The 25,427-nt window shown below is 50.2% G+C and overlaps 1 protein-coding gene across 1 annotated transcript in view; it reads left to right on the top strand.

Moving 5' to 3' along the window:
• The window catches only part of LOC139235053 (poly(ADP-ribose) glycohydrolase-like), a 204,819-nt gene that overhangs the window by 40,114 nt on the left and 139,278 nt on the right, over positions 1-25,427 (top strand). Inside the window, exon 2 of the mRNA XM_070866176.1 lies at positions 14,212-14,497. The gene's annotated coding sequence lies outside the window, so the exon portion shown is untranslated. The remainder of the gene's footprint in view (positions 1-14,211; positions 14,498-25,427) is intronic.

Here is a 25,427-nt window from a genome sequence, read left to right as displayed (position 1 = left end):
ATATACACATGCGAGTGCCTCCTTTTCTACCATCCCGTAGCCCCTTTCTGCCTGGGAGAGACTCCTGGAGGCATAAGCTACCGGCTGTAACTGACCCTTGACATTGACATGCTGCAACACACACCCGACACCATAGGACGACGCATCGCACGTTGACACAAGTTTCTTACATGGGTCATATAGCGTTAACAGATTGTTGGAACATAACAAATTGCGTGCTCTATTAAAAGCCCTTTCCTGGCTGTCCCCCCAGACCCATTCGCGACCTTTGCGTAGGAGCATGTGTAGCGGCTCTAGCAGCGTGCTCAATTTGGGAAGAAAGTTACCAAAATAGTTCAGGAGCCCCAGGAACGAACGCAGCTCCGTCGTGTTACGGGGTCTGGGTGCTCTCTGGATCGCTTCCGTCTTGGATGCAGTAAGGCTGATCCCGTCTGCTGCTACCCTCATCCCCAGGAACTCTACCTCTGGAGCTAGGAAGACGCACTTCGCCTTTTTCAGTCGCAGACCTACCCGGTCCAGTCTGCGTAGCACCTCCTCCAAGTTGTGGAGGTGTTCTTCAGTATCGTAACCCGTAATGAGGATGTCGTCCTGAAAAACCACCGTCCCTGGAATCGACTTGAGGAGGCTTTCCATATTTCGTTGGAAGATCGCGGCGGCCGAGCGAATCCCGAACGGACATCTGTTGTACTCAAACAACCCCTTGTGTGTCGTGATGGTGGTCAGCTTCTTCGACTCACTCGCCAGCTCCTGGGTCATGTAAGCTGAGGTCAGGTCCAATTTTGAAAAAAGTTTGCCACCGGATAGCGTCGCAAAGAGGTCCTCCGCTCTCGGTAGCGGGTACTGGTCTTGGAGTGACACCCGATTGATGGTGGCCTTGTAATCGCCACATATCCTGACCGACCCATCCGCCTTGAGCACCGGCACAATCGGGCTCGCCCAGTCACTAAATTCGACTGGCGAGATGATGCCTTCCCTCAACAGGCGGTCCAATTCGCCTTCTATCTTTTCCCGCATCACGTACGGCACCGCTCTGGCCTTGTGGTGTACTGGTCTGGCGTCCGGGTTTATGTGAATCACTACCTTGGCCCCCATGAAAGTGCCAATGCCGGGTTGAAATAATGAGTCAAATTTGTCCAGGACCTGTGAGCATGATACTCGTTCCACAGAGGAAATTGCATTGACATCGCCCCATTTCCAGTTCATGACAGCAAGACAACTCCTTCCCAGTAGTGCGGGACCGTCCCCTGGGACAATCCAGAGTGGCAACCTGTTCTCCGAATCTTTGTGGGTCACGACTACCGTGGCGCTGCCTGGCACCGGAATGATCTGCTTTGTGTAAGTCCGTAGCTGTGCGTCAATCGGCAATAATTTTGGCCTCCTGGCCTTGGATGCCCATAACTTTTCGAACTGTTTGATACCCATCAGGGACTGGCTGGCACCCGTGTCTAACTCCATTGATACTGGGATGCCATTGAGGAGCACTTTCATCATTATCGGTGGCATCCTGGTGTATGAACTGTATACGTGCTCCACATGAACTCGCTGAACTTCAGCTTCCAGCGATTTCCCTCAGTGTCCATTTCTGCAATTTCTGCAGGTATTTTGCTCATCTCTGCAAACTCCGGCTGAATGTATGCCTCCACGTCTCCAGCATGAGTTGCGGTTTGAAACAAAAGGTCCCTTGCCAGTCGATCGTCCCTGACTGCCCCTGTTATTGTCCTTGAGTGCACCATTAACAGGTGTTGATGGCCCCATTACTGGCCGCATTGTCCCTTGCAATGGCGTGAATCGCTGTTCAGCTTGCCATTGTCTCTGTCGAACTCCCCCTCTGGGTTCGACTACATGTTGGGGCATGCCTGACTACCCTTGTCTGCCTGGAGAACTGTGTGCTGCTTTAACAATGTTGAACCTCTGTCCCAACCATTCCTTAACACAGTACCTCTCGTCTGTTCTGCTAGTGGCCATGCTCGCGTGGTTTAAATCCCAGTTTCTTGTCGCCATTGATACGTCCTTACTACACAGTATAAATGCACACGAGGCCCATGCTTGAGAGAAGGTCAGTCTGTGACCTGTCCTTTATTCCTTAGCACTCAAGTGATGAAGGTGGGTGGAGCTTCCCCTTTTATACCTGAAGGTCCAGGTTAGGAGTGTCTCTCACCTAGTGGTCAGTGTTCTCACGGTGTACAACTTAGGTCAGTTTATACATGGGTTACAATGCTGGTTGAGTACATGACACTGTCCATTTGGCGTATGCATCCACCACCACAAAAAACATTTCACTGAGGAAGGGGCCGGCAAAGTGGATGTGGATTCTAGACCACGGTTTGGATGGCCATGACCACAGACTGAGCAGAGCTTCCTTTGGGGCATTGCTTAACTGCATGCAAGTGCTGCACTGATGCACACATGACTCTAAGTCCGAGTCAATGCCAGGCCACCAAATAGGGACCTGGCGATGACCTTCATCATGACAATACCAGGATGCGTACTATGTAACTCCCATACAAATCTCGCCCTGCCTTTCTTGGGTATTACAACACAATTACCTCATAGTAAACAGTCGGACTGGATGGAAAGCTCATCTTTGCGACGGCTGTACGGTTTGGTTTCGTCACCCATTTTCTTGGGGATGGTCGACCAGTCCCCTTTAAGAACACAACGATTTACAAGCGATGGGGTCGGATCCGGGCTGGTCCAGGTCTTAACTTGTTGAGCAGTGATGGGCGACCCTTCACTCTCAAAGGCATCCATGACCATGAGCAGCTCTGTGGACATTGGCGTTTCCACCTCCGGTGTGGGCAACGGTAACCGGCTCAATACATCAGCGCAGTTGTCGGTGCCTGGTCTATGGCGAATGACATAATCATAGGCAGATAATGTCAGCGCCCACCTCTGGATGTGGGACGTGTTGGTATTGATACCTTTATGATCTGAGAACAACGATATAAGCTGCTTGTGATTGGTTTCCAGCTCGAAGCGAAGCCCAAAACAGGTACTGGTGCATTTTTTTTACCCCATAAACACATGCTAAAGCCTCTTTCTCTACCATGCTGTCGGCTCTTTCCGCCTTGGACAGGCTTCGCGACGTGTATGCAACTGGTTGTAGTTTGCCTGACTCACTGGCTTGCTGGAGTACGCAGCTGACCCCATAGGACGACGCATCACAGGTCAAAACTAGACGCTTGCATGGGTCATACAGTACCAGTAGTTTGTGGGAACACAACAGATTTCTAGCCTTCTCAAAGGCTCTGTCTTGAAGTTCACTCCACACCCAGTCATCTCCTTTCCTGAGCAGCTTGTGCAAAGGCTCTAATACTGTGCTCAATTTGGGTAAGAAGTTACCGAAGTAGTTGAGAAGACCCAGGAATGAACGCAGCTCCATCACATTCTGGGGCCTGGGCACATTTTTGATGGCCTCTGTTTTCGCGTCTGTAGGCCTGATTCCGTCTGCAGCAATCTTTCGTCCAAGGAATTCGACCTCTGGTGTCATGAAAACGCACTTCGAACATTTCAGCCTGAGTCCCACTTTGTCCAGACGACGCAGAACCTCTTCCAGATTGTGCAGGTGCTCGGCGTTGTCACAACCTGTGATGTCGTCTTGGAATACCACGGTCCTGGGGAGGGATTTCCATAGGCTCTCCATGTTTCTCTGAAATATGGCTGCTGCCGAACGAATGCCAAAAGGGCCCCTTTCGTAAATAAACAGTCCTTTGTGCGTGTTGATGCAATTAAGTTTCTTTGATGATTCAACCAGTTCCTGTGTCATGTAGGTCGACGTTAGATCCAATTTGGTGAACTATTTTCCCCCGGCTAGTGTTGCAAACAGGTCATCAGCTTTCGGTAGCGGGTACTGATCTTGTTTCAAAACTCGGTTGATCGTGACCTTGTAGTCTCCACAAATCCTGACCGTGCCGTCGCTCTTTAACACCGGAACAATGGGACTGGCCCATTCATTAAATTCGACCGGTGAGATGACCCCCTCGCGTTGTAGCCTGTCCAATTCGAGCTCGACCTTTTCACTCATCATGTGCGGGACCGCCCTGGCTTTGTGATGGATGGGCCTTGCGTCTGGGCCTAGATGAATCTGCACCTTGGCTTCCTTGAAGCTGCCAATTCGCGGTTCAAACAGTGAGGGAAATTTGCTCAGCACTTGAGCACACAAATCATCATCTGCTGATGATAAAGCTTTGCTATCATACCATTTCCATTTTATTTTCTCGAGCCAACTCCTGCCGTGTAACGATGGGCCATCCCTCTTACTGCTGCACTACCGATCAATGGTATGAGCTCTTTGGTGTAGGTACGCAACTTCGCATTTATCGGACTTAGCTTGGGTCTCTCTGCCTTGGTCTCCCACAGCTTTTCGAAAGTCCTCTGGCTCAGCATGCCGTTTAATTTTACCTCCATCATTATCGGTTGGCTCTTTATTAGGAACGCACGTATGCTATACACTTCCTCCTCGGAGCTCTCAAATGCCTCGGGCTGCATCGCCAGATCCACGCTGGATTGATCATCATCCATGTGGTGTGAGGCAGCTCGCTTGCTCTGCTGTGGACATGTCTGCTGAAGATGGCCCGTCTTCGCACACCCTCTGCATACATACTGCCTGAAGCGACACTGATGGGGTCGGTGATTGCCCCCGCCAACACGTTGAGCTCGGATTTGCACCCGATGGTGGGCTTTGAGCTGCTCCCGGCCTTGCAGACGCTGTCGAGTAGGCCCTGCCATGTGCAGCTCTGCCGGCTGTTGATACAATTTTGTACACAGTATTTGCCGTGGAATTCCTGTTTTGTCGCGATATCTGCTTTGTGCTTTTCTGCGTGGACATGCAAGCCTGGGCGATGGTGATGACCTTGCTGAGGTCCGGCATCTCCGCAGCCAGCAGCTTACTTAAATTCGCCTCGTGGTTGACCCCGAACACGAAAAAGTCACTTAGCATGTCTTCCAATGCAGGCCCAAATTTGCAAGGCCCTACAAGGCGTCGCAAGTCCTGGCCTTCTGGACGAACGTGAGTATCGAAGCGATATCTGGATATGAGGATTGCTTCCATGGGTTTAAGGTGTTCCCGAACTAGAGCACATAGTTCTTTGTAATCCTTTTCTGTAGGAGGAGTGGGTGAGAGCAGATTCTTGATGAGTGCATAGGTCGTGGGGCCACAGACGGTGAGAAGAACTGCCCCGCGCTTCTCTGCATCCTTGTCTTTGTTTAGGTTGTTTGCCATGAAATACTGGTCAAGACGATCTGTGAAATCTCCCCAATCCTCTCCTTCATTGAATCTCTCGAGAATTCCAACAGTACTTGTTTGTATTTGCCTCGTTGCCAGTTATAGTGTATGAAATGATACAATGAACTCCGTACTGTGAGCCAGTGACCAGGTGTAACCTGGTAACCTACTCAGTCTTTAATGGCTTCCAGAAGTGAAGATACAAAGATGAAGTTCAGGTTATATACCGGGTGCAGCACGAGCTTACCTATGACCCTAGAATCTCCGACAGTAGTGTCCTCTGGTGGTGGGCAGGCCTTATGTACATACATTACAGATACAGAGATAGGGAGGAGAGTAGGGGCTGGAGGGGATTATGGAGACAGGGAGGGGTGTAAGGGCTGGAGGAGGATACAGAGATAGGGAGGGGGTGTAGGGGCTGGAGGACGTTACAGAGATAGGGAGGGGTATAGGGGCTGGAAGAGGTTACAGAGATAGGGAGGTGTCATGTATGTAGACCATGTATACTAACTGTATAGTCACATAAGGTGTGCCACCAGAGAGCACTGCAATGGGAGACCTGAGGATCACCTGCATAGGTGTTTAGGGCCCAGTATAAAAGGCTGCCCACCATGCTTGTGCCTCACTCTGGAGTTACAGTAAATGGGACTAAGGTCACAACAGCTCAAGTACAATACTAGACCTCGTGGAGTCATTCATAAGAGTATTAAAGACATAACAACCGGCGACGAGATTACGAACTTTCACGCAAAAATGACTAACGTTGGTGCATTAGAAAAGTTCTCAGAGGGTGAAGATTGGGAAGCCTTTACGGAGCGGCTCGAACAATAAATCTGCTTGCACCAGAGACAACAACGACTAAGTCATACGAGGAGCTGAAAGTGCTAACTCGGGACCAACTCAAACCAAAGGAGAGCATCCTCACAGCTAGGCATCGATTTTGTGCACACCACTGCCCCGAGGGCCAGGAAATCGCGAAGTACGATGCCAGCCTCAGGAGGCTGGCAGGACCGTGTGAATTTGGCGCATCCCTCGCCGATGCGATGCGGGACATCTTCGTAATTGGCATCACTCATGAGGCCCTGCTTCACAGGCTACTTACTGTCTGCCGAAACCACCGTCACGCTGCAGAAGGCCATCAGCATCAGCCAGGCGTCATGACCTCAAGCTGCAGCTCCAAGCAGATGATGACTCACTCTCAGGACTCAAACCCGGCAAGTACTGTAAATAGAATGGTTCCTTTCACAGGCAGACCTGTTGAACGTGAATCTTCCCAGGGCAGAGCGTACAGGCCCATCCGCGGAGGGGTGCAAACGTAAGTCGAGTAGCACCATGCTGGCGTTGCGGAGGTAATCACAGGGCTCATCAGTGTCGGTTCAGAGATTATGTGTGCAAAGGCTGCAGCACAAAGGGCCACTTCCAGCTAATGTGCAAAAGAGCTGTGATTCACCACATGGAAGAGGAGTCAGCAGATGGCTGTAAATCCAGTGCGGATTATGAGGAAATGGCTAGAGAGACAGCTCAGTCCCAGGACGAAGTGTATGGAGTATATACCTGCACCACAGATTGTCCTCCAGTGATAATGGAAGTCGAGATAAATGGCGTTCCAGTCTTCATGGAAGTGGGCACGGGGGTGAGTCAGTCAGTAATGATCCAGGAAGCCTTTGAGAGGCTATGGAATGATCAGGCTGAACGACCCAAGCTGGTCCCGGTTCAGGCAAAGCTGTGCACCCACACCAAGGTATCAGTTGTTGGTAGTGCGGATGGAAGTGTATCCCATAATGGCACAGTGCACAATTTACCATTGTGGATTGTTTCAGGTGATGGACCAACGCTACTTGGAAAAAGATGGATGGGAAGATTCATTGGAACTGGGAAGACTTCATCCCTCCAGCAATCGATGTCCCCCATGCTCAGAGGCAGAGCAAGCCCCCACCTTCGGTTGGACCAGGCACCGGAGAGCAGATCCGCACAGCCCCCGAGGCACAGACCGCTCATCACGACTGCATGGCGATGATCCGGCCGAGACGACCAGAATGCACCTTCCCGGTTTCAGTGGCAGGACTCCTGGGGAGGAAGATTGGATCCGAGGGCGCCTTCCCAGCTTCAGTGGCAGAATCCCTGGGAAAGATCGAGGCAGTCGACATCATGGACAGGGAAAAGATGGCGTCCAAACCACGAGGTGCAGTGAAAATAGAGCAACAACACATGGTTCCACACAAGGAAGACAATTGGGGTAAAAGTAGTAAGGTCATTTTAAAGGAGGCCAGCAACCCTTCATTTTTGAATGAACTGCTTGAAATTGGTAACCAACGTAAAAGTCCAGCTGTAATGAGCAAAATGTTGTTGAGCGATATCGGGTGCAAATTGCAATCAGCCAATATAGTGGGCGAACACCTAACGGTCATATACAGGTCCAGCGGGCTACCCAGTGCTGTATCCTGCATCCCCGGGACCAGAACGATGTATCATAAAGTGTCCCCACAGCTGACAGAAGTAGACAAGCCGCAGAGTAAACGATCCCCGGAGAGCAGAGGCACCGGTCGTGATACCCTGCCTCAGATCGGTTTAACATTGCAGGCACCCGATGGCATGAACCACCACTGGCCAGAAACAGTAAACTCCGCCTATGCTCGCAGTCGGCTACTGTCGCCCACCACACGGGTGGAAAAGGCGCAGCCCAGAAACTCACTCGCCACCACGGCAATGCCCAAGAGCGAAGGGTCACCCGCAACGGCTCCTCCGAACGGGACCTGGACCAGCCAGGATTCCAAACTAGAGAGTGCTCACAACGGTGCCCTCAAGAAAAGCGAGTCAGCAGTCCCCATTGTCGCTTAGACGAAATGCTCACTCGCTCAGACCACTTCCCGGGGAGCAGCAGCGACACTGTGAAAACGAAAAGGACAGATAGGTCACAGACACATCAGCTGTCTTTGGGCCTGCCGGACACTAGGAGTAACGGGAAGAGTCCTGAGCTCCGGCAACTCGAGCAAAATGAGCTCACCTCGCCCACAGACCCACTAGCATGGGGCACTGCGCCGCCACCAGACGACCCAGATCTCATCCAGCCGTGCTGGAACTAGACTGTCCTTGTGGACCTGTACTGATATATCTGTAAAGAAACACAACTGTAATCCACCCAACAAATGTACCAAGATGTAAATGTAAAACCCATGTGATGAACTTGAATGCAACTTGCATGTAATGGGCCATTAGCATGATCTCTGTGTGGTGAGGGGGGAGGGAGAATGGAGTAATCATGGACTCACAACCAGAAACCACAGGGACCTCCACTGGCAACAAATCTCACTACCAACCCACTCACGCTAGAAGCAACCCTCCAATGTTCAACCAGGAAGAGCAAAGCCCAGGTCACCGTCAATGTACGACTCAATTTGCATTAAAGACTTGGGCGGAAGTGATGTCATGCATGTAGATCATGTATACTAACTGTATAGTCACATAAGGTGTGCCACCAGAGGACACTGCGATGGGAGACCTGAGGGTCACCTGCATAGGTGTGCAGGGCCCAGTATAAAAGGCTGCCCACCATGCTTGTGCCTCACTCTGGAGTTACAATAAATGGGACTAAGGGCACAACATCTCAAGTACAATACTAGGCCTAGTCACTCATCAGAGTATTAAAGACATAACAGTAGTGGCTGGAGGAGATTACAGAGATAGGGAGGGGTGTAGGGGCTGGAGGAGATTGCAGAGATAGCGAGGTGTGTACGGGCTGGAGGAGGTTACAGAGATAGGGTGGGGTGTAGGGGCTGGAGGAGGTTACAGAGAGGGAGGGGTGTAGGGCTGGAGGAGATTACATAGGGAGGGGTGTAGGGGCTGGAGGAGGTTACTGAGAAAGGGAGAGGTGTAGGGCGAGGAGGTTACACAGATAGGGAGGTGTGTTGTGGGGGGAGGTTACAGAGAGAGGGAGGGGTGTAGATGGAGGGAGTTACAGGGAGAGGGGGATATCAGGGAGGGACACCAGTCTATAAAATCAAGTGATGCTCTGCAACAAAACTCTCTATTCTTGACAGTAACAAAGAGCTGGTGCCCAGATATTGCACGATATTCCCCGGGGTATATGGCGCAGGATAAGGAATACTCATCCAAACTCGGATGGTCCAGTTACTGGTATCCCTGGTAAACTATATTCATGCTTCTGGTGTTCCTCTTTTTTTTGTGTGTTTGACCACATTTGTAATTGTGGTGTTTTTGTTATTTTTTTCGAAGAAAAGTCAAAAGTGGTGAAGTTTGAGCCCGGGACAGTGCTGTGACCCACAGCCTGTGGTGTAGTTCCAGTCCTAGGCAGTGCCGACACACACCCTGTGGTGTAGTTCCAGCCCCGGGCAGTGCCGACACACACCCTGTGATGTAGTTCCAGCCCTAGGCAGTGCCGACACACACCCTGTGGTGTAGTTCCAGCCCCGGGCAGTGCCGACACACACCCTGTGGTGTAGTTCCAGCCCCGGGCAGTGCCGACACACACCCTGTGGTGTCGTTCCAGCCCTAGACAGTGCCGACACACACCCTGTGGTGTCATTCCAGCCCCGGGCAGTGCCGACACACACCCTGTGCTGTCAGTGACAGAGCGACATTACCCACAGCAGTAAATACCAACAGCAACCTTGGTTCATTCTGCAGGTGGGGTTTTTTAATCAGACTGACGGATGTGTGGGATGCTCCTGGCAAGGATTCTTCATTCTTTACTCCATTTTTAGCTGCTTTTTCTGATTATCAGAAGAAATATTAACTTCAGAGTTTTCTCTTGGGGATCTGGGGATTCTATTTATTGCTTAAACTAAAATACTGGCTTCAATTCTTGAACAAGGTATTCCCCTCACCCCCGTTGTCATTTAAAAGAGAATTGGATATAGACTTAAAAAGGAAAAAAACTGCGGGGCTACAGGGGAAAAAGTGGGGGAATGGGATGAATTGGGGCGCTTGTTCACTGACTCGGTGTAGGCTCGATGGGCCGAATGGCCTCCTTCTGTGCTGTAGCATTCTGTGATTCTAGGTGGGAATGTAAGTTGTGAGGAGGATGCAAAGAGGCTTCAAGGGGATATAGACAGGCTAAGTGAGTGGGCAAGAACATGGCAAATGGAATATAATGTGGAGAAATGTGAAGTTATCCACTTTGGTAAGAAATATAGAAGAGCAGAGTATTTTTTAAATGGTGAGACATTGGGAAATGTTGGTGTTCAGAGAAACCTGGGTGTCCTTGTACACGAATCACTGAAAGTTAACTTGCAGGTACAGCAAGCTATTAAGAGAGCAAATGGTATGTTGGCCTTTATTACAAGAGGATTTGAGTATAAGAGGCAAGGGGCTAGAAATTGCCCCGATTGGGGGCAGTAACCTTCCTGCGCGCGGCCCAGAGGTCCCACCTCCGACATGGGATTGGGCCGTCCGCCCCTCAATGGAAGCGGCCCGCAGTCTCCGGGGCTGCACTTCCTTGGAGGGGACCTCTTGGGGCTGGCCGGCGCTATCCAGATGTTCCACGTAATGCTTACGGGCTACAACGCCTCTCCACCTCTGCTCTGTGCGGCCCTTAGCTGGCCGTTGCTGGGCCCCCTGGAACGCGATCGACCCCGCCAACCGCCCAGCAGCCAAAACCCTTGGCATTGCACACAGAGAGTCAAGACCCAAAGCACCCAGCAGAAAGCACCGCGTGGGCCCTGGAGCTGCTAGGTGCTGACCCTTCGCTTTGGCACTTTCACCGGCTCAACTGAGCAGGCAGCACCCCCCACCCGTCCTGACCCGGACTTGACTCCACCCCCCCCACCCACCCTGAACCAGTTCCCCCCCCCCCCCTACTCCCACTCGCCCTGACCCAGACTTGACCCCACCTCCCCCACCCTGACCCAGACTTGCCCCCCCACCCTCTCCCGCCCTGACCCAGACTTGCCCCCACTCGCCCTGACCCAGACTTGCCCCCACTTGCCCTGACCCGGACTTCCCCCCCCACCCTCTCCCGCCCTGACCCGGACTTCCCCCCCACCCTCTCCCGCCCTGACCCAGACTTGCCCCCACTCGCCCTGACCCAGACTTGCCCCTCCCTCCCTACCCGCCCTGACCCGGACTTGCCCCCACTTGCCCTGACCCGGACTTGACCCCACCCCCCCAACCCTGACCCAGACTTGCCCCTCCCTCCCTACCCGCCCTGACCCGGACTTGCCCCTACGCGCCCTGACCCAGACTTGACCCCCCCCCCACCAGACCTGACCCAGACTTGCCCCACCCCCCCCACCCTGACCCAGACTTGCCCCTCCCTCCCTACCCGCCCTGACCCGGACTTGCCCCCACTTGCCCTGACCTGGACTTGACCCCACCCCCCCCACCCTGACCCAGACTTGCTCCCCCACCCCCCCCCCCACCCTGACCCAGACTTGCCCCCCCACCTTCGCCCGCCCTGACCCGGACTTGCCCCCCTCACCCCCCCCACCCCCTCCCACCCAATCACTGTCCCGATACACCTCTGGACCAATGTACAGCTCTGGGCACTGCAGCTTAGAAAGGATATATTGGCCTGGGAGGGAGTGCAGAGCAGATTCACCAGGGCTCCATGGGGAGAGATGACATAAACTTGCCATCTATTCTCTGGACTAACGAAGGTTCAGAGGTGGTTTGATTGTGCTTTTTAGGAGTTTGAAAGGGATTGAGAGGGTAGCTGGAGAGAAACCGTTTCCGCTGTTGGGAGAGTCTGCGACAAGAGGACATAACCTGAAAATTAGAGCCAGGCCGTTCATGAGTGAAGTTCAGAAACACTCCTTCACACAATGGGTGATGGACGTGAGGAACCTTCTTCCACAAAAAGCAGTCGATGCTGGGGCATAAATGATCATTTTAAATCTGAGAGGGGTCGATGTTTGCCAGACAAGGTATGCAGGCAGGAGCTGAGATGGGTGGATGGAGTTCGGTCGCAGATCAGCCATTGTCTGATTAAATGACGGGACAGGCTCGAGGGGCTGAATGGCCTCCTCCTGTGGTCCTATGTTATCTCAGTGCCACGTGATTTTCCATCGCTTCCCGCCCGGAACTGGTGAGATGTCGGCCTGTGGGATTGCATTGTAGCCCTTCGATTCAAAATACCCGGAGCCTCATTTCTAACTCACGCTATTGCTCATCTGCCGAACACCCCCAGTTAAAATCAGGCCCAAGCGCGTGAAGGGCACGAGGACACACTGATATAATTCATTGATTCTCCATTTTAAAGTAATAGATACTGTCCTTGTTTCTATATTTCTAATATAAATTACTACGTGCTACAGCATGTTACCCGCCACTACCTCAGCACAACCCCAGCCCGGCACGAGGTTGAAAAGGCCGTCCAACTGAAGAACTACAAGGCCTCAGGAGCAGATAGAATCCCAGCTGAAGCAGTAAAGCATGGCGGAGAAGCTCTATTGGCGCAAATCCATCAACTCACCTCTCTTATCTGGAAGGAGGAGAGCATGTCAGGGGATCTCAGAGAGGCTGTAACCATGACGAAATTCAAGAAAGGTGACAAGTCCGATTGCGGTAATTACAGAGGAGTTTCCCTGCTGTCTGCCACAGGGAAATTCATCACTAGAATCCTCCTCAATCGTCTCCTCCCAGTGGCTGAAGAGCTCCTCCCAGAGTCGCAATGCGGGTTCCGCCCACTAAAGGGCACAATGGACATGATCTTCACCACACGGCAAATCCAAGAGAAATGCAGGGAGCAGCACCAGCCTCTGTACATGGCCTTCTTTAGGCCTTCAACACAGTCAACCGCGAGGGATTATGGAGCATCCTCCTCAACGTCGGCTGCCCTCAAAAGTTTGACACCATCCTCCACCTGCTCCACGATGACATGCAAGCCGTGATCCTGACCAACAGATCCACCAAAGACCCAATCCACGTACGGACCAGGTTCAAGCAGGACTGCGTCATCGCACCAACGCTCTTCTCGATCTTCCTTGCTGCAATGCTCTATCTCACTCTCAGTAAGCTCCCCGCTGGAGTGGAGCTAATCTACCGAACAAACGGGAAACTGTTCAACCTCCGTCGCCTCCAGTCCAGATTCAAGGTCATCCCATCCTCTGTCAATGAATTACAGTATGCAGACGACGCTTGTATCTGCGCATACTCGGAGGCCGAACTCCAAACCATCGTCAACACCTTCACCGAGGCATACGAGAGTATGGGCCTTACACTAACCATCCGTAAGACAGAGGTCCTCTACCAACCTGACCCCACCACACAGTACTGTCCCCCGATTATCAAAATCCATGGTGCGGCCTTGGACAACGTGGACCATTTTCCATACCTCGAGAACCTACTATCAGCAAGGGCAGACATCGATGATGAGGTCCAACACCGCCTCCAGTGTGCCAACGCAACCTGGGGAACAGAGTGTTTGAAGACCAGGACTTCAAATCTGGCACCAAGCTCATGGTATACAGACCAGTAGTGATACCCGCCCTCCTATATGCTTCAGAGACTATGTACAGCAGGCACCTCAAAGCACTGGAGATGTATCATCATCATTCCCTCCGCAAGATCCTGCAAATCCATTGGCAGGATAGACGCACCACCATCAGTGTTCTCGCTCAGGCCAACGTCCCCAGCATCGAAGCACTGACCACGCTCAACCAGCTCCGATGGACAGGCCACATTATCCGCATGCCCGATACGAGACTCCCTAAGCAAACGCTCTACTCAGAGGGTAAAAGTAAGTAGAATTGATTGCCCGGCAAAAAAACTCGGCGTTGCACACCACTCTGGGCAGTTTTCTCAGTGGGTAAGTGCAAAGTTAGCCAAATGGGCGGCCGTTACCGGAATGGACGGTAAGTAGAAAAATGTAGGCCGAGGCTGTGGTTGGGCCTACGGAGGCGGGAAAACCTAAAGAAAAAATGACCATAAAAAAAAACACATACAAAGCATTCTCAAGACAGTTTTAAGCCTAATCGCCATGGTAAAATTTAAAAAAATTTAAATAACCTTTCACTTACCTTTCTTTGCAGGGTCCCCCCCTTACCGTCCTGTAAAAGCAGCATTTACAGGGCGGGTCTCTCGGCAATCTGGACGCCGGCGGTTGAGCCCAAACTTACACCCTGGTGGTTATTCTCGGCATTGCATGTGGGCAGTTGGTCCCGGAGGACGACTTCTAATGTGGGCGATACCAAGGAAAAAACTTACGTGCAAACTCTCGTCAGGCAAAAAAACAGCTGTAACTCCGAGAAAATCACCGACAATGAAGCCAAAAGTCTGGCCCTGTGTGTTCCACTGGTGAAAGGCCCCGATCATAAGGTAGGAATTAGAATATATTACAATCCCGTACAACCCGCAACACATTACAGCAGGATGCATTACAATCAAATCGAATATAGTACAATGCTGCAATACAACTTAATGCAACATATTCCAATGTCAAACCATGTAATACATTACAGCATGCAATATATTACAACATGCCACGATGCGGCAGAATTCAATGCAATGTGCCACAGTGCACTGTAATATAGCAAATGATATAATGATATGGTTTAATTATTGCAATCGCAGTGTTGCAGCCAGCTACCTGGCGAATGAGTACTTGCACGCATTTGCATCACTATTAAACCAAATTAGAGCATGAACATTGAAAAAAAGTACCATTTTTAGTTTAAAATAGAGGAATAGAATATAAAAACAAAGAGATCAGCTGGAACTTTCTAAATCACTGGTTCGGCCTCCGCTGGAGTATGGTGAACAAATCCAGGTGCCACACTTCAGGAGAGATGTAACAGCCTCAGAAAGGGTACAGAGGAGGTTTACCAGGATGTTACCAGGGATGAGGGACTTCAGCTCTGAGGAGAGGTTGGAGAAGTTCGGACTGTTCTCCTTGGCACAGAGAAGGTTAACAGGCGACCTAAGGAAATGTGAAACAGCCACTGTGGCCAAGATTTCCCGGGGTGTCAGTGGACGCGATCGATGCTGGGACGGGTGGGAAAGTGCTTTTTACACGCCTTTCACCAATGTCAGGTGTGTCAGCAATGAGCAGGCCCGCTATGCAGCGGCGGGGGAGGCAATTCAGGTACTTCTGACCTTGTTTAGAGATAATTGAGAATACATTTGAGCTCACCTTTTGATTTTACGTCCTCGCCTCCAGGGTCCTCACTGCTCGGGGATCACGTCTGTGAAGCTGAGGCAGGAGGTCAGTGGCCAATGAATCAGCTGATGAGTTGACAGCTTCAAATGCACAGTAAAAGCTCCCACCTTACAGAAATATCTTCCCTCAGCCACAAGCTCTTCCTCACTGCATTTCCACAACAGATTTAGCATGCTACAAGTCTTTACACAAGTCTCCACCCAAGACCTCATTACCTCTCCCACCATTGACAGATCGCTTCTGTCATCTCTACTCCACCTGCCATAGAAACATAGAAAATAGGTGCAGGAGTAGGCCATTCGGCCCTTTGAGCCTGCACCACCATTCAATATGATCATGGCTGATCATGCAACTTCAGTACCCCATTCCTGCTTTCTCTCTATACCCCTTGATCGCTTTAGCTGTAAGGGCCACATCTAACTCCTTTTTGGATATATCTAACGAACTGGCCTCAACAACTTTCTGCGGTAGAGAATTCTCAGGTTCACAATTCTCTGAGTGAAGAAATTTCTTCTCATCTCAGCCCTAAATGGCTTACCCCTTATCCTTAGACTGTGACCCCTGGTTCTGGACTTCCCCAACATCGGGAACATTTTCCTGCATCTAAACTGTCCAATCCCGTCAGAATTTGTTATGTTTCTATGAGATCCCCTCTCATTCTTCTAAATTCCAGTGAATATAAGCCTAGTCGATCCAGTCTTTCTTCATATGTCAGTCCTGCCATCCCGGGAATCAGTCTGGTGAACCTTCGCTGCACTCCCTCAATAGCAAGAATGTCCTTCCTCAGATTAGGAGACCAAAACTGTACACAGTATTCAAGGTGTGGCCTCACCAAGGCCCTGTACAACTGCAGTAAGACCTCCCTGCTCCTATACTCAAATCCTCTCGCTATGAAGGCCAACATGCCATTTGCCTTCTTCACCGCTTGCTGTACCTGCATGCCAACTTTCAATGACTGATGTACCATGACACCCAGGTCTCGTTGCACCTCCCCTTTTCCTAATCTGTCACCATTCAGATAATATTCTGCCTTCCTGTTTTTGCCACCAAAGTGGATAACCTCACATTTATCTACATTATACTGCATCTGCCATGCATTCACCTAACCTGTCCAATTCACCCTGCAGCCTCTTAGCATCCTCCTCACAGCTCACACTGCCACCCAGCTTAGTGTCATCTGCAAACTTGGAGATATTACATTCAATTCCTTCTTCTCAATCATTAATGTATATTGTAAATAGCTGGGGTCCCAGCACTGAACCTTGCGGCACCCCACTAGTCACTGCCATTCCATCAGCATGGGTGCCCTTTATACTCTTTCATCTTGGTCCTCAGAATCCCACCACGATCATCCCCAAAACAGCAGCAGCATCAGGCACAGCAGCAGCACCAACAGCAACAATCACACTAACCTTCTCCGTAATCACCTGATGCTGCACAGGACACAGGGCATCAGTACCCGACCACATTGCTGCCTGGGACGCCAGGGATGGCTTCACCATGTACGGATTTACTTCACTTGATGCTGTACACCCTGGCTGCCACATGAAAGCATCCCTACAATGCCCAAGCCATTCCTTTCACACTTATCACCATTGCGGGGGTATCGTTATGTCTCACCATTCATTACAACTCACTAAGCCACTTCCAAAGGCTCAAATAAATCTATCCAAGAGCGCAGTTTTAAAAATACAGGTTTCAATGTTAACAGAAACTTTACATGGACATTGCATAAAATACCGAATGCCTACCCTTGTGTGTTGTTAGTTGGTACGATTGCACTGGAATGTGAGGGAAGGTTAGTGATAATGCAGAGAGAGAGGGATGGGTGGAGGTGCAAGATAATTTAATGTGAGTAAGGATGTGTAGGACTAGGGTAGGGAAGGCAGAATGATGGGGATGTGATGAGAGGCACAGCAGGATGAAGGTGAGTGTGGCTTTGTACTAGCATTTCCTGATCTACTGAGATCATTGAAAGGTTTGTGGCACTGCAGCCAGGTTGTCCTGACCACATCCCAGCATGTGCCCTCCTCTGCAAACTGCAACCAGGCTGTGTTGATCTCCTGGGGAGGTCTCTTCCGCCCATGGCGAGATAAGAGAACCTCCCTGCATGCTGTGACTCCCTCCATAAGCATCTGGAGGGAGCCCACATGCTTGTCAGTGTTTGCCTCAGGACTGTAGAACCATCAACGTCAGTGTTCTCGCTCAGGCCAACTTCCTATATCGAAGCACTGACCACACTCGACCAGCTCCATTGGGTGGACCACATTGTCCGCATGCCCGACACAAGACTCCCTAAGCAAGCGCTCTACTCAGAACTCCTACATGGCAACCGAACCCCAGGTGGGCAGAGGAAACATTTCAAGGACACCCTCAAAGCCTCCTTGATAAAGTGCAACATCCCTACTGGCCCCTGGGAGCCCCTGGCCAAAGGCCGCCCGAAGTGGAGGAAGAGCATCCGGGAGGGCGCTGAGCACCTCGAGTCTCGTCGCCGAGAGCATGCAGAAATCAAGCGCAGGCAGCGGAAGGAACGTGTGGCAAACCAGGCTCTCCACCCACCCTTTCCTTCAATGACTGTCTATCTCACCTGTGACAGAGACTGTAATTCCCGAATTGGACTGCTCAGTCACCTGAGAACTCACTTTTAGAGTGGGAGCAAGTCTTCCTCGATTTGGAGGGACTGCCTATGATGATGATGCTGTCGAACACTGACAGCACAAATATCTAAATAAAGTTGGCCACGGTCCCTTTAAGGATACCAGCTGATGACGTGTCATCAAATTATGTCATCAGATCCGCTTCCTCTAATTGGCTGGGAATTGCGCTGGATGGGCTTAACATGCCCAATCACGGTAAATTTGTTTCAGACAGCGGTATGGAGCCAGCGGCGAGGTTGCTCGCCACAGACACACTGAGCTCGGCAAAGATTGGAGATTTGGGTAAGGCCAACTTCAATGTGATGAGACAGAAATAGTCCACAGTGAACTGGGCGAATGGGTAAAACGACAGAAGATCAGTGGGCGATGTTCAAAAAATAATTGAAGGTGTAACAGAAGCAGTTTATACCCCTGAGGGGCAAGAACTTGCCAAAAAAAACAGCCATAGATGATTAAAGAGCTAAGGGGCAACATATACCTAAAACATGCAAAGATTAACACAGATCCTGGCAATTTGGAAAGATACAAAGGTCAACAAGAGGTGACAAATCAGATGGTAAGAGCTACATAAAGGAGTAGGAAAAGAAACTTGCAAGGTTTATTAAAATCATCATTTTTTACAATTATATTAGGAAAAGGAGGGTGGTTAAAAGCAATGTGGGCCCCTGAAAGCTGATAATGGTGATATTGTAAATGATAATGAGGCAATGGCGAACATGTTGAATAATTACTTTATGTCAGTATTTACAGTAGAGGAAGAGGATAGCATGCCGGACATCCCAAGGAAACTAATATTGAGTCATGGACGGGGACTCGTCAAAATTAACGTAAGCAAAATAACAGTAATGAAGAAAATAATGGCACTAACGAGTGACAAATCCCATTCCAGATGGTTCCATTCCAGGGTTTTAAAGGAAGTTGGTGAGAACATTGCAAATGCCTGAATTCTAATCTTCCTGTTATGTCTGCAATAAAGGTACAAACTGAGTACTGTTTAACTGAACAAGGTACAACCTTGGCTCTGCTTTATTATGGCCCACAGTACCTGACTCTCAAAATGGCTGGCCTTTTATACCAGAGGCGTGGCCTCCAACAATGACACCATCTGGTGGCTACAAACAGCATGTACATACATGACAATACCCTCCTCTGAGATCTTATCTCAGTCTTTCACAGGTTGAGACGGTCCGGTGCTCTACACTCCCGGGTTGACCGTCTCAGTTCGATTCCGGCCTTGGGTGAATGTGCGGGGTCTGTTGTGGCTGGTGGCAGGATGGCTGACTTGTTGGGGGTGGCAGTGACCATGTCAGGAATTGCAAGTCTATTTTTATTAAACAAGTCTATGATGGAAATTCCGGGTTCACTGATGACCCTTGAGTCCACTGAAGGCTGCTGGTAGGTTGGTTGGTCATCGACGGTTTGTCCGACTGCTCTGGCTCGTCTGTGTGCCTCAGCTTTGTTTGATCCATGTGTTTCTTGCAAGTTTGCCCATTCTTGAGCTTAATAACAAATACTCTGTTGCCCTCCTTGGCCATGACCGTACCAGTGATCCATTTGGGACCCTGACCATAATTCAACACATATACAGGATCATTAATAGAAATCTCGCATGACACAGTTGCGCGATCGTGGTACCCTTGTTGACTCTGTCTTCTGTATTCAACATGATTACTTAAATCCGGGTGTACAAGAGATAACTTGGTCTTAAGACCTCTTTTCATCATGAGTTCAGCAGGCGAGATCCCTGAGTGTGTGGGGTCTTGTCCTGTAATTAAGCAGTATGCAGGACAAGCGGGTCTGCAGTGACCCTTGGGTTACTCTCCTCATGCTTTGCTTGATAATTTGTACTGCACGTTCTGCTTGTCCGTTGGACGCAGGCTTGAATGGTGCTGACCTTACATGTTTTATGCCGTTAAGTTTTACAAACTCCTGACTGGTGAAGCACGGCCCATTGTCATTCACCACTATGTCAGGCAGACCATGTGTCGCGAACATGACATTGAGATCCTCTATGGTTGCTGTGGACGTACTGGATGACATGATTATGCATTCTATCCACTTCAAATAAGCATGCACCACCACAAAAAATATCTTGCCCAGGAAGGGACCTGCAAAATCTACATGGATCCTGGACCAAGGTTTGGATGGCCATGACCACAGACTCAGCGGTGATTCCGCTGGAGCTTTGCTGAGCTGCATGCAGGTGTTGCACTGATGCACGCATGCTTCCAGCTCAGAATCAATTCCTGGCCACCATACATGGGACCTGGCGATGGCCTTCATAATCACTATACCAGGATGTGTGCTGTGAAACTCGTGCACAAACTTCTCTCTCCCTTTCTTAGGCATTACAACTCGATTGCCCCACAATATGCAATCTGCTTGATTGACAGTTCGTCCTGGCGGTTTGGCCTCCTCGCATATTTGCTTAGGTATGGCAGACCAACCCTTTACCACCGATTAATATCGGGTCCTGGCTGGTCCAGGTCTTAACTTCTTGAGCCGTGACAGGGGTACCTTCACTCTCAAAGGCATCCATGATTAACATTAAATCTGCCGCTTGTTGCGTTTCCATCTCCGGTGTGGGCAACGGCAACCGGCTCAAAGCACGGCACAATTCTCTGTGCCAGGTCTGTGGCAAATGACATAATCATAGGCAGATAATGTCAGTGCCCACCTTTGGGTGCAGAATGAAGCGTTGGTATTGATACCTTTGCTCTTGGAAAACAATGAAGTGAGCGGCTTGTGATCGGTCTCTAATTCAAATCTCAGACCGAACAGGTATTGATGCATCTTTTTAACACCGTACACACACGCTAAAGCTTCTTTTTCAACCATACTGTAGGCTCTTTCTGCTTTAGACAAACTTTTGGATGTATATGCGACAGGTTGAAGTTTCCCCGACTCATTGGCTTGTCGTAAAACAAATTCCATATGATGACGCATCACAGGCCAAAACTAAACATTTACATGGGTCATAATGTACCAGCAGCTTGTTCGAGAAAAGCAGATTGGTGGCTTTCTCAAAAGCTCTGTCTTGCAATGTGCGCCACACCCAGTTGTTGCCTTTTCTCAATAGCATGTGCAGTGGTTCAAGTAAGGTGCTCAATTTAGGTAGGAAGTTACCAAAGTAATTGAGTAGACCCAGGAACAAACACAGCTCCGTCACGTTCTCTGGCTTGGGTGCATTCTTGATGGCTTTGTTTTTCACGTCAGTAGGTCTGATGCCATCAGCGGCAATTTTCCTCCCAAGGAATTTGATCTCCGGTGCCATGAAGACACACTTCGAGCGTTTAAGTCTGAGTCCCATTCTGTCCAAATGCAGTAGAACCTCTTCCAAGTTGTTCAGATGTTCCTTGGAGTCACGACCGGTGATCAGGATGTAATCTTGGAACACGATGGTTCTGGGAACAGATTTCAGTAGACTTTCCATATTGCTCTGGAATATTGCTGCAGCCGAGTGAATTCCAAATGGGTACCTGTGGTAAATAAACAGTCCTTTGTGCGTGTTAATACACGTAAGTCTCTTCGACATCTCGACCAATTCCTACGTCATATAGGCTTACATCAAGTCCAGTTTTGTGAACGACTTCCCTCTGGCTAGTGTCGCAAACAAGTCATCAGCCTTTGGTAATGGTTACTGATCTTGTTTCGAAACCCTGTTGATCGTAGCCTTATAGTCTCCACAGATTCTGACTATGCCATCACTTTTCAGCACCGGAACAATGGGGCTGGCCCATTCATTAATTCGACTGGTGATATGATCCTGTCATGCTGGAGTCTGTCCAGTTCAATTTCAACCTTCTCCCTCATCATATATGGCACTGCCCGAGCTTTATGATGGATGGGTCTTGCATCTGAGTCCACGTGGATCTGCACCTTGGCTCCCGTGAAGTTGCCGATACCCGGTTTGAACAGCGAGGGGAACTTGTTCAATACTTGGGCACATGTATTTTCCTCCAACAACAACGCCTTTATGTCATTCCAGTCGCATCTGATTTTCTCCAACCAGCTCCTGCCGAGCAGCGTTGGGCCATTGCCTGGAACAATCCACAGCGGTAACTCGTGAACCGCACCGTTATACGACAGATTAATTTGTGCACTGCCAATCACCTTTATCAGTTCTTTGGTGTATGTGCACAGCTTGGCGTTAACAGGGCTCAGCCTGGGCCTCACAGTCTTAGTATCCCACAGTTTATTAAATGCGTTCATGATCGATTGACTCGCCGCTGTGTCCAGTTCCATCGATACTGGTATCCCGTTAAACTTCACATTAATCAAAATTGGTTCACTCTTGGTTATGAAAGCATATAGTCCATACACTTCCTCCTTTGGCATCTCGGATTGCATATCTGGATCTGCGCTAGTCTGACTCTCATCATCCACGTGGTGAGTCGCAGCTCGCTTGCTCATCTGCGGACACTTGTGCTGGAGACCCCACTCTCAGACAGCCTCTGCGACTATATTGCTTAAATCGGCACTGCTGGTGTCGATGATTTCCCCTACAACGCCAACACGGAGAAGTCGGATACATTCCCGCTGGTAGATTTTGGGCAGTCACAGGTTTCGTGAATGCAGCCGGATAGGCCCTGCCATGTGCCGCTCTGCCGAACGGCAAATCAATCGCATTTACAGTACTTGCCGAGGTTCGGTTCTTCACCGATATTTGCTTTAGACTCCTGTCCGTCGTCATACATGATTAAGCGATTTGGATGGCCCTTTTTAAATCCAACTCCTCCACCGTCAGAAGGTTGCATAGGATCACCTCGTGGTGGATACCGATAACAAAGAAGTCCCGCAGAATGTCTGCCAACACTGTCCCGAACTTGCACGGTCCCGCTAGACGTCTCAGGTCAGCAACGAATTCCACCGCGCTCTGGCCCTCCGACCGACCGTGTGTATAAAACCTGTATCTCGAGATGATGATGACGTCGCCTGGCTTGAGGTGCTCTTGTACCAATGTACACAACTCCTCATACATTTTCTCTGTTGGATCACTAGGCATGAGTAGATTCTTTATCTGACCGTAGACCTTTGAACCGCGCACAGTGAGGAACACGGCCCGGCGCTGATCTGCATCGTCGACCCCTTTCATTTTGTTGGCCACGAAGTACTGGTTCAAACGGCTTACAAAGTCTGCCCAATATTCTCCCTCCACATATCGCTCTAAAAATCCAATCGTGCTCATTTTGCAAACAAAGATTCTTGTATTCTCGTTGCCAAATGTTATGTATGCAATAAAGGCACAAACTGAGTACTGTTTAACTGAACAAGGTACAACCTTGGCTCTGCTTTATTACGGCCCAAAGTGTCTGACTCACAAAATGGCTGGCCTTTTATACCAGAGCAGCACCATGTGTGTGCTGCTCAGTGGCCTCCAACAATGACACCATCTGGTGGCTACAAACAGCATGTACATACATGACATTTCCAAAGTTCACTCGATTCGGGAACCGTTCCTTTCGATTGTAAAATTGATCATGTCACTCTGCCATTTAAGAAAGGTGAGAAAGGGAAACCAAGGAATTTTAGACAAGTGAGCTTAACATATGTTGTCGGGAAATTACCAGCATGGCAGTACTGAGGGAGCATTGCACTGTCAGAGGGGCAGTACTGAGGGTGTGCCACACTGTCGGAGGGGCAATACTGAGGGAGTGCTGCAGGGGTGTGGGATGGGGAGGGCGGTGGCTCATCGAGCATCGAGCCCGTTTTCGTGGCTTACGAATTTCGCCCCCATTGCTTTTCAGTGAATGGAAGAGGCAAAAATGGATCTTATTTACTGAATTATTTGTTTTCCATCAGAAGTAATGATATCATCACAGTGGGCATTGATGGTGACAAAGCCACACATTAGCTGAAGCAAACAGCATGTGTCAACATCATCATAGGCAATTCCTCGAAATCAGGAAGACTTGCTTTCATCTTAAAAATGAGTCCTTAGATGGCTGAACAGTCCAATACGAGAGCCACAGACCCTGTCACAGGTGGGACAGACAGTGGTTGAGGGTAAAAGACGGTGGGACAAGTTTGCCACCCGCTCTTACCGCTGCCTGCGCTTGGTTTCTGCATGTTCTCGGCGATGAGATTCGAGGTGCTTAGCGCCCTCCCGGTTGCACTTCCTCCACTTAGGGTGGTCTTTGGCCAGGAACTCCCAGGTGTCAGTGGGGATGTTGCACTTTATCAGGGAGGCTTTCAGGGTGTCCTTGTAACACTTCTTCTGCCCACCTTTGGCTCATTTGCTGTGAAGGAGTTCCAAGTAGAACGCTTGCTTTGGGAGTCTCATGTCTGGCATGCGAACAATGTGACCCACCCAGCGGAGCTGATCGAGTGTGGTCAGTGCTTTAATGCTGGAGATATTGGCCTGGTTGAGGACGCTAACGTTGGTGCGTCTGTCCTCCCAGGGGATTTGTAGGATCTTTCGGAGACATCGTTGGTGGTATTTCTCCAGCGACTTGAGGTGTCTGCTGAACATGGTCCATGTCTCTGAGCCATACAGAAGGGTGGGTATTACTACAGACAGGTAGTTGGCAGTTTTGAGGGCCTGGTCATCAAACATTCTTTTCCTCAGGCGGCCGAAGGCAGCACTGGCGCACTGGAGGCGGTGTTGAATCTCGTCGTCAATGTCTGCTCTTGTTGATAAGAGGCTCCCGAGGTATGGGAAATGGTCCACGTTGTCCAGGGCTGTGCCATGGATCTTAATGACTGGCAGGAGGGGGGCAGTGCTGTGTGGCAAGGACAGGCTGGTGGAGGACCTTTGTCTTATAGATGTTTAGCGTAAGGCCCATGCTTTCGTATGCCTCAATAAATACGTCGACCATGTCCTGAAGTTCAGCCAATGTATGTGCGCAGACGCAGGCGTCGTCCGCGTACTGTAACTCGACGACAGAGGTTGGGGTGGTCTTGGACCTGGCCTGGAGACGGCGATGGTTGAACAGGTTCCCACTGGTTCTGTAGTTTAGTTCCACTCCAGCCGCGAGCTTGCTGACTGTGAGGTGGAGTATGGTGGCGAGGAAGATTGAGTAGAGGGTTGGGTTGATGATGCAGCCCTGTTTGACCCCGGTCTGGACGTGGATTGGGTCTGTGATGGATCCGTTGGTCAGGATCACGCCATGCAGGTCATTGTGGAGCAGGCGGAGGATGGTGACGAACTTTTGGGGGCATCCGAAATGGAGGAGGACGCTCCATAGACCCTCGCGGTTGACGGTGTCAAAGGCCTTTGTAAGGTGAAAGAAGGCCATGTATAAGGGCTGGCGCTGGTCCCTGCATTTTTCCTGCAGCTGTCGTGCTGCAAAAATCAAGTCCGTTGTGCCTTGTAGGGGACGAAATCCGCACTGTGACTCCGGGAGGAGCTCCTCAGCCACAGGGAGAAGATGGTTGAGGAGGACTCTAGCGACGACTTTCCCGGCGTCCGGGTCCTCCTCTCCTACGACGG

Source organism: Pristiophorus japonicus, chromosome 22 (assembly GCF_044704955.1).
Source record: "Pristiophorus japonicus isolate sPriJap1 chromosome 22, sPriJap1.hap1, whole genome shotgun sequence".
Classification (NCBI taxonomy): Eukaryota; Metazoa; Chordata; class Chondrichthyes; family Pristiophoridae; genus Pristiophorus; species Pristiophorus japonicus.
Note: the sequence above shows the minus strand (reverse complement) of the source record. Positions and strands in the feature narration are given on the sequence as shown.